This window comes from Haliotis rubra, unplaced genomic scaffold, assembly GCF_003918875.1.
Source record: "Haliotis rubra isolate DU_JTF1 unplaced genomic scaffold, ASM391887v1 Scf119, whole genome shotgun sequence".
NCBI classification, from domain to species: Eukaryota; Metazoa; Mollusca; class Gastropoda; order Lepetellida; family Haliotidae; genus Haliotis; species Haliotis rubra.
Window position 1 is genome coordinate 932094 of NW_025765103.1, and position 16333 is coordinate 948426.

Genomic DNA, 16333 nt, shown 5'->3' on the forward strand with positions numbered 1-16333 from the left:
TGATCCAGGTTGGGTGAGGTTATTGATGTAGGGTGAAGGGTGATCCAGGTTGGGGTGAGGGTTATTGATGTAGGGGTGATCCAGGTTGGGGTGAGGGCTATTGATGTAGGGGTGATCCAGGTTGGGGTGAGGGGCTATTGATGTAGGGGTGAGGGTAATCCAGGTTGGGGTGAGGTGTTATTGATGTAGGGGTGAGGGTAATCCAGGTTGGGGTGCAGGTTATTGATGTAGGGTGAAGGGTGATCCAGGTTGGGGTGAGGTGTTATTGATGTAGGGGTGAGGGTGATCCAGGTTGGGGTGAGGTTATTGATGTAGGGTGAAGGGTGATCCAGGTTGGGGTGAGGGGCTATTGATGTAGGGGTGAGGGTAATCCAGGTTGGGGTGAGGTGTTATTGATGTAGGGTGAAGGGTAATCCAGGTTGGGGTGGGGGTTATTGATGTAGGGGTGAAGGGTGATCCAGGTTGGGATCAGGGGTTATTGATGTAGGGGTGAAGGGTGATCCAGGTTGGGATCAGGGGTTATTGATGTAGGGGTGAGGGGTGATCCAGTTGGGGTGAGGGGTTATTGATGTAGGGGTGAAGGGTGATCCAGGTTGGGGTGAGGGGTTATTGATGTAGGGGTGAGGGGTAATCCAGGTTGGGGTGAGGTTATTGATGTAGGGGTGAAGGGATATTGATGTAGGGGTAAGGGGTTAATGATGTAGGTGATCCAGGTTAGGGTGAGGTTTTGAGGTAGGGGTAGGGGTTTTTTTAGTTAGGGGTGAGGGGTGGTTTAACTAAGGTTGAGAGTTGAGTTGATTTGAGTTGAGGTGAGGGTGAGTGAGTGAGATATGGAGGGCTGATTGAGGTAGTGGTAGGGAGAGATCATAGTTAGTATGTCACAGTTGAAGATGGGGTGACAGAGTCAGGGTTTGGCAGGGGAGAGAGGGGGAGTTGGGGAGGGACAGAGGTTACCCACACGGCAGTCACAGTGACCAGTCAGTCCCCTTCACAACAAGATCTACTCACCCTGGAGACCACAGCAGGGACAAAGGGAGGTTACCCACACAGCTGTCATCACACTTGTAGCCATACAGCTGGGAGTGAGTGAGTGAGTTTAGTGAGTGAGTTTTAGTAATATTCCAGCAATATCATGACGTGGGACACCAGAAATGGGCTTCACACTTTGTACCCATGTGAGGAATCAAAACCAGGTCTTCCTTGTAACGATGAACATGAGAGATAATTATATGGATATCAGCATCTCTCTTCCAGGCAGCCTCATCTACCTACATAGCGTTACTGCCTTCACCACAACACCACATTCATGGTAGTACAGAAACACATCCATGGAAATACCTCCCTAGGTCAGTACAACTCAGTACAACAGCATACAACTACAAATACAAAAGTACAACATTCTGATAATTGTAAGTTGCATAAGTTGTTCATCTTCACACATCAGTTCATCAAAGAAAGAATGACTGCCTCTCTGGCCTAGCGGATAGAGCGTCTGATCACAAATCTGAAGCTCGGTGGTTTGATTCAATAATCATATCAAAATAACTACCGCTAAAACAGATGATTTAATGGTGATGATTGTCCTAATTATATGCAGACAAAGCCTCAGTTTCACACAAAAATAATTGAAAAAAAAATGAAGTCCAAACTGGACAACAAGCCATGGATCTGAAGGTCCCTGTAATGTTTATATTCAGGTCAATAGCTGTATTGTTGAGATGTGTATTAAAATAATTGCGGGTAGAAACACTGTGTTATCGCAGCAGCAAGACACAAACAGATACAGTGTTCACACATGTATTAATGTGTATCCAGTTCATGTTTCAGTTCACACGCTGATTCCTTTAAAAACTACAGATTTCCATTCTTAAAAAATTACTCATAAACAACACCCTTTTCTCTCATTAATGACCAGAAACTACAATGAAACAACACATGGATAAAGCACAACAAGACATCAGTGAAATCAAACTATCTGGAAATTCTGATTGTCTGAAACAAATCCCAAACACAAACAAAGATTTCAAAGTGAGGCAATGGGTGGGACAAGAGTGTGTCCAATTCAAATAAAGGAATCAGAGAGGCAAAATTAATTCTGGAAAGATGGATAACTGAACGTTTTAGCGGATGGGTGAAAACCATCACAATGGGCAATGAAATCAAACACAAATTAGAGGAGAATGAAGAATTTGATGAATGAGAGAAAGAGAGGAGGAATGTGCTGGCGAGTATGTCATCCCGACAATAACTATTCAAGCGGTTTAAAATAAATTGACGGAGATTGAACGCATGTGCATCACCCTCGGGTGTATTACGACGGACCACTCTCCATGGTAACAGTTAAGACGTAGCTGGCAATAAGAACGCCATTAAATGTTGGCGACATGAATAGCTGAATGATCTATCTTTCGATAAACACTAGGGGGAGCCACTGATGAATAGAAGCTCTCAGCAACAGGTGAATAGCTGCTACGACTTTGAAAGAACTCAACCTGCAGTAACGTGAATACCTATTCACAAGATTTAAACTAATTAGCTGTCGCATCGGAGGCGACTTTTACTTGAAAGAAAAGATCATCATAAGAATTGATGCTATTCAACACGACAGGTCGGCAGTTTATTTCAAAAATAATTACAGCCCTTGAAAAACAAATTGTAAGGTTCTCTTAGATTAAACTGCACATCTTTCTTTAGGGAGCTTGTCAGCCACATTTTACTGGTGTTTTCATGAGGACTTTGAATTTTCATGGTTAATACTCCTGAGAATACCTTCTTTGTTCACACATAGCTTCCGTGGGTGCAATTACTGAAGCTAATGTGACTTATTCACAAGTAAACACTGGTTCCCCAAGACAAACATTTCTGCTATAGATCTCGTAAATATTGAAGATGTAGTTTTTTATTACCGTAATTGCACACATAAGTGTCATAGGTTTTAACCTGGCAGTTGATGGGTACAGCATTCTTTCTGACAAGCTTTGAATACAAGTTTAATGTGACAGGGCTGAGGTCATTTATCAAGCGATTAATCAAATCCAGCATCTCTTGGGACACTTATTATACTTTGACCCCGAAATCAATGACAGATATGTTGAGCTTTTGTTGTCCGAAATGTGATAAACAGATTAAATTAAAAGCATTTTGTCTACATATACTACACAAAGGTAGCTAACACTTGATTCTTTCACATTACTATTTTTAATCTGTCATGCCATTATGGTTTAGCTTTAGTAACACGCCATGACTATGAGTAACTATAGTAACATGCCATGACTATGAGTAACTATAGTAACATGCTATGACTATGAGTAACTATAGTAACACTCCATGACTATGAGTAACTATAGTAACACTCCATGACTATGAGTAACTATAGTAACATGCTATGACTATGAGTAACTATAGTAACATGCCATGACTATGAGTAACTATAGTAACATGCCATGACTATGAGTAACTATAGTAACATGCCATGACTATGAGTAACTATAGTAACATGCCATGACTATGAGTAACTATAGTAACATGCCATGACTATGAGTAACTATAGTAACATACCATGACTATGAGTAACTATAGTAACATGCCATGACTATGAGTAACTATAGTAACATGCCATGACTATGAGTAACTATAGTAACATGCCATGACTATGAGTAACTATAGTAACATATAGTAACTATAGTAACATGCCATGACTATGAGTAACTATAGTAACATGCCATGACTATGAGTAACTATAGTAACATGCCATGACTATGAGTAACTATAGTAACACGCCATGACTATGAGTAACTATAGTAACATGCCATGACTATGAGTAACTATAGTAACATGCCATGACTATGAGTAACTATAGTAACATGCCATGACTATGAGTAACTATAGTAACATGCCATGACTATGAGTAACTATAGTAACATGCCATGACTATGAGTAACTATAGTAACATGCCATGACTATGAGTAACTATAGTAACATGCCATGACTATGAGTAACTATAGTAACATGCCATGACTATGAGTAACTATAGTAACATGCCATGACTATGAGTAACTATAGTAACATGCCATGACTATGAGTAACTATAGTAACATGCCATGACTATGAGTAACTATAGTAACATGCCATGACTATGAGTAACTATAGTAACATGCCATGACTATGAGTAACTATAGTAACATGCCATGACTATGAGTAACTATAGTAACATGCCATGACTATGAGTAACTATAGTAACATGCCATGACTATGAGTAACTATAGTAACATGCCATGACTATGAGTAACTATAGTAACATGCCATGACTATGAGTAACTATAGTAACATGCTATGACTATGAGTAACTATAGTAACACGCCATGACTATGAGTAACTATAGTAACATGCCATGACTATGAGTAACTATAGTAACATGCCATGACTATGAGTAACTATAGTAACATGCCATGACTATGAGTAACTATAGTAACATGCCATGACTATGAGTAACTATAGTAACATGCCATGACTATGAGTAACTATAGTAACATGCCATGACTATGAGTAACTATAGTAACACGCCATGACTATGAGTAACTATAGTAACATGCCATGACTATGAGTAACTATAGTAACACGCCATGACTATGAGTAACTATAGTAACATGCCATGACTATGAGTAACTATAGTAACACGCCATGACTATGACTATAGTAACATGCCATGACTATGAGTTACTATAGTAACACGCCATGACTATGAATAACTATAGTAACACGCCTGGACAAAGTATTACAGATCGCTGGAGACAAAGTACTCTTTTTGAAAACTATACTTCATATCCCAATTGAGAGCAGTCACATGATATGCCGATACTACTTTCAGTCCACCTCGATGCTGCCAGGTTTTCCAGAGTAAGATCGTGGGCAAGTCACAAAGAAATGCACTACTCAAAATAATGAAAGAACACCCACAATATGAAGATGTGATGCAATACCCAACAGGCATGACATTAACTACAGTCATATGGTATCTTGGATGTCACTGTTTAAGATGCACATACTGCACAAGAAAACATAAATATACCTGACCTGTTACCTGCATTCTTCCACATAACAATGATTGTGGCAATCACAGTAGATTAACACCCTATGAACATATTATGATTTCTTGTACAAATGTTTAAGTGCCAATAGCTACGCAGATTAAGAGATAAACACAATTTGCTCAAAGTTCACCACTAACGACTTACATAACATCCTCGCTAACACTGACCCGCCAAGAGCGTGGCAGTCGCCATTAAGTTCTATACAGATTAACAAGGTCATACAAATGCTTTAGAAATGTACACAGAACACATTGCATAATGTCAGCAGTAATGGCTGACGATTAAGGTGTTTGAAAAACCATAATCTGTTGAAAATGTAACACTTCGACAAGAATCATATCACAATCAGTCCTAACTATTGGAATATTGTCCATTACCCTGTGGAACAGTCATGGGTGCTTCATACATATTTTGACACTGATACTAAATCTATTTTTTATCACTTTTCAAACTGAACTTAAAATATTAGCAGTGTACGTTTTTGTGAGACATGGCTAGAGGCTGATTTAAGATAGTGTTTTGGTAATACATTTCATATTTGTTGCTGTCATCACCGCAGGCCACCATTAAAGTGTCAGGCAGGCTGCAGATCGTGGCCATTTCGTGATGAACTGTTGTCTACTGTGCATGTATGTCCTGTTGATGTGGTGGTGGTGGCCAGCGTACAGGCCCCACAGGGGCACATCGGGCCCTATAGGGTCACATGCAGGGGTAAGGCTGTACATTACACATGACAGTATGAATGTTGGTTGGAGCAATGGAGAGGGTTGGGGTATGGAGCAATGGAGATGGTAGGGGTATGGAGCAATGGGGTGGGTGGGGGTATGGAGCAATGGGGGGAGGGTGGGGGGTATGGAGCAATGGGGGAGGGTGGGGGTATGGAGCAATGGGGAGGGTGGGGGTATGGAGCAATGGGTGGCTGGGGGTATGGAGCAATGGGGAGGGTGGGGGTATGGAGCAATGGGGAGGGTGGGGGTATGGAGCAATGGGGAGGGTGGGGGTATGGAGCAATGGGGAGGGTGGGGGTATGGAGCAGCAGATGGGGGGTATGGAGCAATGGAGGGGGGTATGGAGCAATGGGGAGGGTGGGGGTATGGAGCAATGGGGAGGGTGGGGGTATGGAGCAATGGGGAGGGTGGGGGTATGGAGCAATGGGGAGGGTGGGGGTATGGAGCAATGGGGAGGGTGGGGGTATGGAGCAATGGAGAGAGGGGGGGTATGGAGCAATGGAGAGGGTGGGGGTATGGAGCAATGGGGAGGGTGGGGGTATGGAGCAATGGGATGGGTGGGGGGTATGGAGCAATGGGGAGGGTGGGGGGTATGGAGCAATGGGGGAGGGTGGGGGTATGGAGAGGAATGGGAGGGTGGGGGTATGGAGCAATGGGGAGGGTGGGGGTATGGAGCAATGGGGAGGGTGGGGTATGGAGCAATGGGGAGGGTGGGGGTATGGAGCAATGGGGAGGGTGGGGGTATGGAGCAATGGAGAGGAGGCTGGGGTATGGAGCAATGGAGAGGCTGGGGTATGGAGCAATGGGGAGGGTGGGGGGTATGGAGCAATGGGGAGGGTGGGGGTATGGAGCAATGGGGAGGGTGGGGTATGGAGCAATGGAGAGGGTGGAATTATAGAGCAATGGAGAGGGTGGGGTATGGAGCAATGGAGAGTGTGGGGGTATGGAGCAATGGGGAGGGTGGGGGTATGGAGGCAGGGATATATTTTAATTTTCTCAGATACAATCATCCAACTTCTCATCACACCTAAGACAGTACACCAATACACACAAACAAATTATGACGAAATGCAGGTGACATCATGCCATCAACAGCATGTTAATCCTCTCTGATGAGAAATATGCTCCGCACTGTAACCAGTGTTGCTACCCTTTGTTGTGGCATTAATATCACAGGTGTCAAGTTCATGATCCGTGGCAGTTATTGACATTAAGAGGGAATCCATCAACGAATTACATCGCTATCAAAATGTTGGCCTGTCAGATCACAAATCCCCTGAAATTGAACAAACAAGTGATTAAACCTCTCAGAGGCTTCTGAAAGTGCTGGGTACTATTTGTGTTTTGATTAATACTTTAATGGTGTCATACTTGCAAATCTTTCACAGGAAATTGGTAGCAACTTGTTAAGATTTATATATGGACAAAATAGACTGATTTGTTACTGAACACACAGTTACATGAACGTCAGAGCTCACACGTCTTCAGTACCCATGTAGCTGGTTCTGGTAATGAGTAATTTGTTGATCACAGGTGCCTCCTGAGGAGTTGTGTTTGTGACAGAGTACAAAGCTTTGTGCTAAAATGATTGTGACTGCCACACCTTAACATTGATTTGTGACAGTCGTAGGGCTGAGGTGCTTTAGCGCCGAACCATTATGTATTTGTTGTGAGTGAGTGAGTGAGTGAGTGAGTGAGTGAGTGAGTGAGTGAGTGAGTGAGTGAGTGAGTGAGTGAGTGAGTGAGTGAGTGAGTGAGTGAGTGAGTGAGTGAGTGAGTGAGTGAGTGAGTGAGTGAGTGACAATACAGGCAATGGGTCACAGATTCTGTCACTGAAATATTCAAGAAACTCTGTTGGGGAAGGATGAAATTTGCAATGTAGTGCAGCTGACTTATTTCTCTTGAACTCAATTTTCAAACAGATTGCAATTGTTGATGAGTGAGTAGGTTTTGAGTGAGTGAGTGAGGGTTTACTCCATTCTAAGCACTATTTTGGACATAACAATGCACTCTATACAAGTACAACAGAGATCTGTTGTGTGCCCTTCTGTTATACTGAAACACTTCGGCATTCGGGAGTGTCATCACCAGATCTGTAACATTCATAATAACATGATGTCAGTCACTACCACACAGGCTACTGAAATGATCTCAGCATTAAACAATGTGACTATCTGGGTACATAATATAATAAATACCTGAATCAAAATAAATCGAATCATTCCAATTAGTTCCGAGTTGATGGAACCTCTTTAACATCTTCCTCGCTAAGGGAAGTACATGACCGACTCGGCTCTAAGATCACTGATCTTTGTGTAAGTAAACTCAGTTGTACAATGTTCAAATTAAAAGTTGTGTACCAACTTCTTCCTAAAGTTGATCAAATTAAGAAGGTCTGGTGAAATTTGCAGTGACCGATCCTTGTTAATTTAACCCATTGCTTTACAGGCTTTCAGTGAGAGATTGAACAAACTTTAACACGTACCGAAATGTACATCGCCAATCATCTGCCTGAGGGTGGGGCAGGGGCATCCCATTACATGCTGAAGTCTGGTTGATGTAATGTTTGCCTGAAGACTACACTGGTCAGACACAGACAATTTCAAATGGAAGGATTATTTACACAGTAAATGCATTTCAATTGTCAGCCTGGCAACTTAAATCAGTTGTCTAAATTAACCACCTGGTAGGGAATCCCAGACACAGATCACTACTGTCATAGTAAACCCATAAGGTAAGGTACCACACTGAGGATTAGTTGGCTACAATGGCTCCTCAACATGGATAACGAGGCAGATCTGCTGTGACTTCTCTCTGTCCAGCACCCATCTGATCATGGCTGGATTACACTGATTAGCACTAAGTCACTCACTCACTCCATTCATTTTGCCTTTCCTTCCTTCAACTACCCCATCCTTTGTTACACTGTCCCAAACCTTCGTCAGTTCATGCATAAATTCATCCGTCTTCTCCGCACCAGCTATATTTCAAATTCAGGTCAGAGACGGAGCATGATGTCAAGAATGAGTTTCTGTTCTGTCATTTCCTGCATACCAGAGCTACCTACACAAGGCCGCATCTCCTTATGATTAACTTGCGTAGCAGTGAGTTAGAGTCTTGTACCTCATGGCAAGCAAAGTTAGTTTGTGCTTTAATTGGGAAAACAGCAGGTGATATCAGAGTGGAGAGCTGCACTCAACAGAATCCCTTGTTATGTGACCATATGCATTAAACAGATACCCCAGTATTGGGGCCACCTTTACTCAACAGACACCTCAGAATTGTGGTCATCCACATTTCATAGACACCTTTGTATTGTGACTACCTAACTTAATGAACACCCTTGTATTGTGGTGAACTACAGTAATTGGACATCCACGGACACCCTTGTACTGTGATGGACTATACATAATGGACACCCTTGTACTGTGATGAACTATACGTAATGGACACCCTTGTACTGTGATAAACTATACATAATGGACACCCTTGTACTGTGATGAACTATATGTAATAGACACCCTTGTACTGTGATGAACTACATGTAATGGACACCCTTGTACTGTGATGAACTATATGTAATAGACACCCTTGTACTGTGATGAACTATACTGTAATGGACACCCTTGTACTGTGATGAACTATATGTAATAGACACCCTTGTACTGTGATGAACTATACATAATGGACACCCTTGTACTGTGATGAACTATATGTAATAGACACCCTTGTACTGTGATGAACTATACATAATGGACACCCTTGTACTGTGATGAACTAAATGTAATAGACACCCTTGTACTGTGATGAACTATACATAATGGACACCCTTGTACTGTGATGAACTGATGAACTATATGTAATAATGGACACCCTTTGAACTATATGTAATGGACTCCCTTGTACTCTGATGAACTATATGTAATGGACACCCTTGTACTTTAGGGACCTATGCTTTAGAGGCAGGTCCATGTTTTCTTTAATGCTCACCACAACCCTACCCTGAATCAGAAATAAGAAATGGTGCTTTTTGTTGTGTTCACATGTTTTACACTTAACAATCTGTACAGTTGAACCCAGTTGTGTTGAACATTAGGGTTCGACTGTATATACAGTACGCAATGAATGACACATTAAGTTCCACATCACATTCTAGTCAGCATGAATTGATAATCATGAGCTGCCTTACGTGTCAACTTGCATCAGAGATTAATTTCACCTACATCAGTCATGTGACATTTGCCCACTTCCATGCTGCTGCATATCCACATTAAGTAGAGAGGAATCACACAAGATTGATGTTCCTTTCAGCCCAAAGTGATATATAAAGTACTCAAGTGCCCAACCTCCTGCTTTCCTGAACCAACCACACATAAAGAATTATAACATCAACTGGGATCTCCTCACTGAGGAAGGAACAAAAACAATTAAATTGCCATCATAATGATTTATTCAAACATATAGTTTCTCATATATCTATCTAGTAAATAAAAAAACACACTCCATGCTGAATATTTCTCATTAATATTTAATTTACATACGCTGAACAAGAAAGTATATGATTTCATATTTCACATGTATGTAATAACATTTCATGACTCCTAACTTTTTGTGCTTGGTATATGTTCCTGACAGTGAATGTATTGAGTTTCCAGGCCATGTTTTTCACACAATGTTTATTCCTTAAATTAGCATTAAACATCATCTTTAATGATATATTTCTGGTTGTAACTAGTAAATAGGGAGGCCTCAGGATATATCAATCATCACGAAAGACGACCATTGCCACATCATTTGTATTTACTTCACACATACTTCTTTATCTGGTTTCCTTTGAAGCACCAAATGCAAAAGCAATATTTCTCTATCACAAAATTTGAATAGGAAACCTGATTTCAAATATTAACCAAATATTGAATTTTCTAACCAAGGTGTACAGCAGCGTTCACTGCTTAAGGCTATCAATTTGGCAACGATTAATGAAATATTCTGTTATTTCCTTATTGTCAGTAAACAATATGCTACATTCCAGAGAAGTATTTCCTTCATGGTCAATATTGGCAGATGCTGTGAATCCAGGCCCGTCGCGGTACCTACAGCAGATATACATCAAACAATAGCTGTATTCACTTCCTAGCTTGATTTCCCATACATATAATCAGACATATATTTCTATGGTGTCAATCAGACCATTTGATCATCTGTAGAGTCTGTTTTGTGTGTCACATCAATTGATCACTGAAATGTGTATTTTTCTGTGTTTGGCATGTAGGCATATTGAGTGTGCTGGGGAGCTGTATTGAGCCCTTTCTTATTCATGTGTTGTAGCAATGTTTCACTATTTGCCTCCAGAATGCTGAACAAAGCATGGGCAACTTCATGTAAAGATGTTCAGCAGTTGAACTCAGATAAAGAAGTACTCAGGGCTATCATTACTTTATCCCCTACTCTTGAAGCCATATATGGATAGCAAAAGCTGTCATCTTTTTATATCACACAGATATTGCTAGAAGAATTTCCAGTATTAATTTATTTAATCCAAATAGTTTTTACAAGGTAATTTTGGTTAGGTTAATAATTTGTACAGTATTGTGCATCTGAACATAATTCTTTTCCTTCACATAATTCAAGTTTGGGATTGAAAACTGCCAATTTTAGGTGACGTATATACATGTATTTACAATTGCTCACTACATATAACTTTTAATATGGTTCAACTTTACCCTAATCGATAGATGTGTGAATGTTTGTTTTCCTTGTGCTGTCAACTGTACATATAGGCCAAGGCAGCAATTTTGTACATAAAAATATGTTTAAAATTATGCTTAGAAATTATGGGAAGGGGAGTGGGTCATTAGGTGACGTATTTATTTACAATTGTGGTTCAACTTTACCCTAATCGATAGATGTGTGAATGTTTGTTTTCCTTGTGCTGTCAACTGTACATATAGGCCAAGGCTAGTGGACATTGCAGACCTCTTTAATCAGGGCAATTTGCAACTATGATATACTACTCTGTTTTCATAGGGATATTCCAATCACTCCATGATACAAGCTGATGGGTTGGAGGGGGAGTTGGTAGCTCCATGTCTAGAGTGTTTTCTAGTACTTAGGGACCGTTCATAATTTATGACTGACTGACTTACTGAGTTTGGTTTTACGCCGCTTTTAGCAATATTCCAGCAACATCACGACGGGGGACACCAGAAATGTCATAATTTATGACTTTTTTTCTTCTTCTTTTTTTTTTTTGGGGGAGAAAGGGAGAAGAGGATGATGATGATTTTTATGGAGAAGCATGTACAATGTGAATGACCCCCCTAAAATGTATGTACAAAATCAATGACCCCCTCCCCTTCCCATAATTTCTAAGCATAATTATAAACATATTTTTATGTACAAATTTGCTGCCCCCAGTATGTGTGTACAAAATTGATGACCCCCTAGCTCCCCAGAACAAAATGGGTGACCCCCCTTAAAATCATCATCACCCCCCTAGCCATAAATTATGAATGGTCCCATACACAGCTAATTGGGACACTGTTCACACAGCAGAAAATGGGTACCCGGTGGGATAAATCATGCGACTATTACCTTCTAGCACCTCAAAGGCAGCTTGGGTTATTCGTGGTAATAAGGAATTCTGACTTGTCAGCACTTTGAGCACTGCCTTAGTGTGGTGGAAGTCAGTGCCATACAAATACCCTTATCATATCATTATTATTACTGTAGGTCTTCATAATGAAAACTGGGTAAACATTAATGCACACATATGATCATATAATGGACATTAGTCTGTAACAATGATTAGCGATTCCTATATCTTGCAAGTTAGTAATCCGGATTATCAGTTTCACTGTATCCCTATCAAGAGTTGAGATGTATAGATGTTCATCCTTTGTGAACAAAATCAGATTAGTACCCAGTTGAACACAAATCATGCCAGATGTTGAAAATATAGGTAGGTATGTAGTTTTGCCAGACAAGGTCACATCAGCATTCTCTTATTTTACATATCTACACAGGACAAGATACTCATGTCAATAAATAGACATATTAACAGCCCCCTGCCCGTGGCCAGTATCCTACAGGTAGTGACCCTACTAAGCAAACACTCACAGCAATGCACCAGCCACACATAGGATTTGCATTTCTCGAGAGGACAATTAGCCTGTGCTTTTATCATTTAAGATGACCGTTAGGCAGGTCTGTGTTTGAGCATTGACAAGTTCTGTTTAGTCTGGCCAGGTGAGCTTGGGGCCAGAAGAATGCAATTGTACCACCTGTTAAGGAATTGACAGATTACACTCTCAATGATATTCCAGACAAGAATATTGAAATTAGAGAGGTTGAATATTTCCCATGTTTACTTGGGTGGAGTGGTCATTGTAATGAAATAACTGTATGGTCCTCAAGCTTTTTTCACAGGACACATCCACACGGCTGGAGATGCTTGTTGACCAGGGGTCAGTTTGTCCAATAGGGTTTTCTTCACAAGCATATCAATATTTCTTGGACTGGCTCAAGTTCTGATTTTAGTGTTTTCATACTAGATTTTGCTGGCTTATATTTCACATGCCACCCGCATGTCAGAGACAGAATAGCAGGAAAAAACTGAAATTAATTGGATTTGACATTGAATCTGACACTGACTAAAATACAATAAAATGACATACATTACTATGTCTGAAACTCTAGAAAGGTTTCCTAATAACATATTTAATATTGATTTTTTTTTTTAAGGAAAACTAAAACATTTTCCTGTTTGGATTTTCATTAGTCATTCAAAGCAATTTTCACTGTATCAATAGAAATCTTTACATAGGAAACAGAGAATGTATTGAGAAGGAAATAAAACAGTTGACTGCCCTGAGGATTAGGGAAAATGTGTTGATTGGGACCAGTATCACAGGACCCAGCGTATTGTTTTAATCATCGGGACAGCATTGCAGCATTGTTATGTAACAACTTTATATGACAAACAGCCTTGTTGACGTCATTCAGCCATTGTGGATTTCTTAGATAGTGCTGGTGATCCATGCTGGAGCTCAATAGTGTTCAGAAATAATGCTCTTGCTCTGGAAATACAAGAATTCTGACCCGTTTACATGAAGACAGTATGACTCACATATAATTGTATAATTTTCTCTATACATCACAGTTGTTCACATGTTCAATGTTACTGCAAGCTTTTTCTGTATAGTCTTTGTTTTCTATAAAACCTGCAAAAATATTAAATAAACATTGTAACATACACACAAAACTGCTGAATAGAGGTATGTTTGCTACATTCATATACCGGTGTATATATATTCAATATCAGTGGAAGAGTGAAAATCTTTTGGTCTTTCACTAATAACAGAATATTATGATTCAAGGGCTAAAACTGTCATTCTTATCATCAAACCTTCAAATTCCTGTACACAGGATTGTCTTTGACATCAACAGGTACGTCAGCCACACCTCCTCCACATCACAACAATGCCTCAGTAGGGACCGTGATCACAGATTGATTAGTGAAGTGAAATCACTGAGGCGAAGTGCTAGCCACAGGCCCTGTCAGCCGGAATACAGGGCGGGGTTTTAATGATCTGTTGATGATGTGTAAGTAACAGACATCACTTTCTGGGACATAAAATTTACAAACCCCAAGATAGAATTTAAAATAAATGACATTAAATTGAGTAGATATCAATAACTAATTTGAAAATATCAAATTGGCTTTGATTAGATTGAAACATTTTCACAAAATATCAACTGAATACATACAATACTCATATCAGTACAAAATACAAATTTCCCAGGAAAAACACACCCAAATCCCACCCCTTAAACATAAGTAAAAAGAAAATAACAAAATACAAATGTATTTGCTGATTTATTGAAAATATCTGGCTGTTTCCCTCCCAGTTTCATATCATCTTTCACATGTAGTTATCGTTGCTTTGGTGTTTAACGCCACATTCGGCAATCACTTGTAGTTATCTATATGTGAACGTACAGACTCGGCAATCACTTGTAGTTATCGATATGTGAACGTACACCATATTTTCAAAGATATGGTACAAATGTCAATAACTCAACAGAATGGCGATTTGTCACCATTTAACAGTTGTCCAGATTAGTTCATTAACAGATGAATTTAAGACATATATTTGGAAATTAAAATAATATTTCTTGACACAGAAAAAGTCTAAAAATCAAACTGAGAAAATAATAACATATGTAATTGTGACAATGTAAAACAAATTTCAAGAGGTTATCAGTCAATACTGACATGACAATATCCTGCAAGCTATCTCCTCAATGGGGTAACAGAACACTCGATTGTTTCAAAAGCATGTGTTCCGTTACTAACTCAATATGACATGCAAACACTTAATCCACAAGTCGGAGAGAATGAAGCCACATTCTCCCGTCTCCCGCTGCCGAATCATGTCGGAGAAGTAGCACGTTAACATGAAGACAGAAGACATGGTGTCTGTGTGTCCACTCCCACCTGAGCACGTTACGGTCGTGCAACATCGGCTCTATTTCAGGATGTGCCTTATCTTCTCAGTTGGTTCAAGTGTCCAATTTTGCAAAGCTTGTTTTTCGAATGAAACATCTTGACATAGTAATTTATGTCGGAGAGATTTAACCTTTAAAAAAACACAAGTGAGATAACTTGGATTATCGAGTAAAACTACTATATTCATAAATCAGTTGTTTATTTGTACCTTGAACAAGATACTTTCTTATATCGAGGCATTTTTAATCATGGTTGATGAAAACAATATTATTCCTCCCATCCAAGTTGTCAACTACTTTCAGTAAACATGTGCATCAAAATAGGAAGGGAGGTAACTCACAGACTTTCTATATCAATAAACGTTATATTTTGTGTGGATTTTACCTAGCCCACAATTAAGGAATAACTTATTAAAAAAATTATATTTGAACACCAATATTTGAAAATATGTGAGACAAGTAATTAAAATAAAGGTTGTACTTTCTGTTGGTTATTTGTACGCCAAATTTCAAAACTGTCTTACTTACTTTTGTAACTAATTAAGACAGGATTTCTGTTTGTGTGTACCAAACATGTGCCATCTTGTAGGCTGACTAAACATGTTACTTCGATCTATCTAACAGAAAGCAGGGTCTAGACTGCACAGGAGAAAAATTGAACTTCACTGGAACTGTTGACAATAAGCTTTTGAAGTAAAAATAAATCATGAATAATAACATTGCATGTACATTGATGACATTCAAGCTTATTGGATAAACATAATGAAATCTGTTGCAAACGTCTTCTTATACTGCGACATGCAATTTCAGAATTCTCGATGACATTGTGCTCGAGGTACATAGAAGGAAGCAGTCATTATGCAAAGTAAGAGAAAATATTTTCTTACAATAATCTGTTGAACAACCTTTCTATGGGATTTGTTCAAGGAAGTTGGCACAATTGGTACTCTATTTTGTGTGGTGTAATTGAAAATATTTTCTATCGACATGAAAGGAAAATGTAAA

The 16333-nt window shown here is 39.6% G+C and overlaps 2 long non-coding RNA genes across 2 annotated transcripts in view; both read right to left on the reverse strand.

Annotated features, from left to right (window-relative positions):
- The window catches only part of LOC124260536, a 97230-nt gene extending 95789 nt beyond the window's left edge, over positions 1 to 1441 (reverse strand). Inside the window, exon 1 of the long non-coding RNA XR_006894118.1 lies at positions 1009 to 1441. This is a non-coding gene — a long non-coding RNA (uncharacterized LOC124260536). The remainder of the gene's footprint in view (positions 1 to 1008) is intronic.
- A 12199-nt stretch (positions 1442 to 13640) lies between these two features.
- LOC124260544 lies at positions 13641 to 16333 on the reverse strand. Its single transcript, XR_006894119.1, has 2 exons — positions 14226 to 16333; positions 13641 to 13896 (listed from the first exon to the last, which is right to left on the reverse strand). It is a non-coding gene; the product is annotated as an uncharacterized LOC124260544 (long non-coding RNA).